Source organism: Anabrus simplex, chromosome 5, assembly GCF_040414725.1.
Source record: "Anabrus simplex isolate iqAnaSimp1 chromosome 5, ASM4041472v1, whole genome shotgun sequence".
Taxonomy (NCBI): domain Eukaryota; kingdom Metazoa; phylum Arthropoda; class Insecta; order Orthoptera; family Tettigoniidae; genus Anabrus; species Anabrus simplex.
The window spans coordinates 355,438,885-355,441,731 of NC_090269.1; the positions used below are offsets into that span (position 1 = coordinate 355,438,885).

The window sequence follows — 2,847 nt, forward strand, 5'->3', positions numbered from 1 at the left end:
GATCTCAAAATAACTTTCTGTGAAATGGTTTAACACTTCCTGTAAAATGCCAAAACGCTTAAAACACTTTAAAGGAGATCTGTAATTTCCAACTACTACCGAACACTGCAGTGTTTACAACACAGAGACGCCCTTTTAAACGAATAGTTATGTTTGAAGGTCGAAAATCGGCGCGCCAAAATCGACGGTGCGTTTGACGATCGCCAAAGTGAACAGATATTGACGAAACGAAAAAATGGACGATAAACGAATCGTTAAACAGTTCAACAGTTGTCAAATTCATAAACGAAGTTTGGTGAAACCGGCCATCAGTATATTTCGAGCTGTCGATGGAGAGATGTCGCGGATTAACATTAGTACACGAATGGTTTTTTTGTTAGTTGCTTTACGTCGCACCGACACAGATAGGTCTTTTGGCGACGATGGGACAGGAAAGGGCTAGGAGTAGGAAGGAAGCGGCCGTGGCCTTAATTAAGGTACAGCCCCAGCATTTGCCTGGTGTGAAAATGGGAAGCCACGGAAAAACATTTTCAGGGCTGCCGCCAGTGGGGTTCGAACCTACTATCTCCCGAATACTGGATACTGGCCGCACTTAAGTACACGAATGAGCTTGAATGAAGTTTTTAACGCAGGAAAGGTTTGAAGATAAAATCTACATAAAATTGTACCCTTTTCTAAGAAAAACTACTACAGTTCTCCTCGCCACAAAGTAACGAACATCACATTCGATATTTTACCATTGTAAGAGGCAAGGGATTTCTAGACTGGCCATGCGTTCGGCAATATGCCACTGCACGTGTCACCCCCGAGGCAACTGTATTTGTCTAAATATCTCAAAAGAGCCACTTAAAGACCTTTACCTTACAAGACGACTGCTGCCCAGCCGGGTTGCGAGTGTCATATAGTCAGGGTGATAACTGGAGCCCGGATTAATATGCACTAAAAACTTCAAAAATATGCAAGCACATATGCACTAAAAATGTTGAAAATATGCACGAAAACATACACTAGAAATAAAACAATCTACTATGAATATTGAATTTTCACGACCGCATTGTAATCGAAACCGACTTTCAGCCTATTAGGTCGTGTTACGTACATTTAGTACGTGTTGAAGAGATATTAAGTACAGAACAAAAATGGCCAACCAGACACCAGTGGGATCCGAACCCACAACCTCCCGATTACGCGTCGGTTGCTCTACCAATTGAGAACAAAGATGGCCACCATAGCTCAATTGGTAGAGCAACCGACGCGTAATCGGGAGGTTGTGGGTTCGGATCCCACTGGTGTCTGGTTGGCCATTTTTGTTCTGTACTTAACATCTCTTTAACACGTACTAAATGTACGTAACACGACCTAATAGGCTGAAAGTCGGTTTCGAAAACAATCTACTCTTACCAAACCTATTATTTAATTTTCACTTAGTGTTAAACGGACAAGCATGTTTCAGTCCTTGCTAAATGATGCATGGCAGGTGGTTATCAAGAGTTTTTCAATATTTTCAGGGGTCAATGACATTCTGTTGGCGGACAGAATTAGTGTATACGCTGAAAATGATAATTCTACCTCGACGGATGTAACTGGGCAATACTTCTACACTGGCACTGACTGCTCGAAACATTCTTCTGGAAATGACTGCCTGATTCCACTTCTGTAGTTGCTTATGGATTGAATCCTCTTCAGTCCTAGGTTCGAGTTCAACACCGCACTGAGTTTCCTTTGAACTTTTTCTCCAGTTTCACCAGGGACACCATTTAAAGAACTAATGGTGGTTTGAATTAACTGAAGAGATTCGTGAAGGGGTGGCACAACGAGCTTCTAGGCCTTTAATCGCCTTCAAAAGTGACGAATAATGCAAATGGATGAAACTGATATCTTTATATACAGTTTCAGATTCAAATGCTTCACCAACACACGCAGTATGACTATCTTCAATACATTTAACTATATCTTTCACTTGATTAAAGTTCTCCTGGTAGAACGGTACTGCGGATAACCAAGTTCCCCATCTTGTGAGAACAGGTTCCGGTGGAAGAGAATCCTTAGGCAGATGAGTTTTTTTTACAACTGTACACGAGCCGGTGCTTTTAGGAACATTTTTTTACCACTTGAATTACTTTGTTGACAGTTGGAAAGAGGGTACGTATCTCTTCTGCAATACGATGCAATCCATGGGCAAAACATGTGACATGGATGAGATTTGGAAAAAAAAAATACTCTAAGAGATTGACCAGTTTTCAACATATACGAAGCTGTATCTGTGACTAAAAGGTGCACTTTGTAACAATCACTCTCCTAATCACTAGGCCACAGAAATCGCAGGGAATCGTTAAAAAATCTTGCAACTGTAGTGTGCTTGATTTTTTCTAGTGCTTTGAACGAGTGTAAATGAGGCTTGCCAGGTTCTTCCGAACATAATTTACCCAGTATGAAGTTCGCAATGTATCTACCATACGAATCGGTTGTTTTATCTACCGATATTTAGACACATTCTCTCCTATGTCAGATCGTAACGAATCAACGACAGAAGCGTGGAGTGAAAGTAAATAGTTCTTCCTAAGTGTAGATTCATCTGGTATCCTTTGATTAGCACAATACTTTTCAAGAAATGATTGTAGATGTGGATTATTCAATTTATAAAGTAGAATGTTGATGCATATAAAAGCTTATCAGGTGAAAATGTACTAATTTCTCACCGTGTTTTCACGTCGGTTAAAAGTAGCTGTTGCGTATTCTTATTCTGCTCTTTTGATCTGAGATGTGAAGCTGTTTTTGAATGCTATTCAATTTTACATTTTTTATCACGTTTTACACTCTTGTTACACACTTGACAGTATACTACAT

At 40.1% G+C, this 2,847-nt stretch overlaps 1 non-coding gene across 1 annotated transcript; it reads left to right on the forward strand.

Annotated features, from left to right (window-relative positions):
• Window positions 1-1,221: 1,221 nt before the first annotated feature.
• On the forward strand, window positions 1,222-1,295 carry TRNAT-CGU (transfer RNA threonine (anticodon CGU)). The gene has a single exon. It is a non-coding gene; the product is annotated as a tRNA-Thr (tRNA).
• The last annotated feature ends 1,552 nt before the right edge of the window (window positions 1,296-2,847 follow it).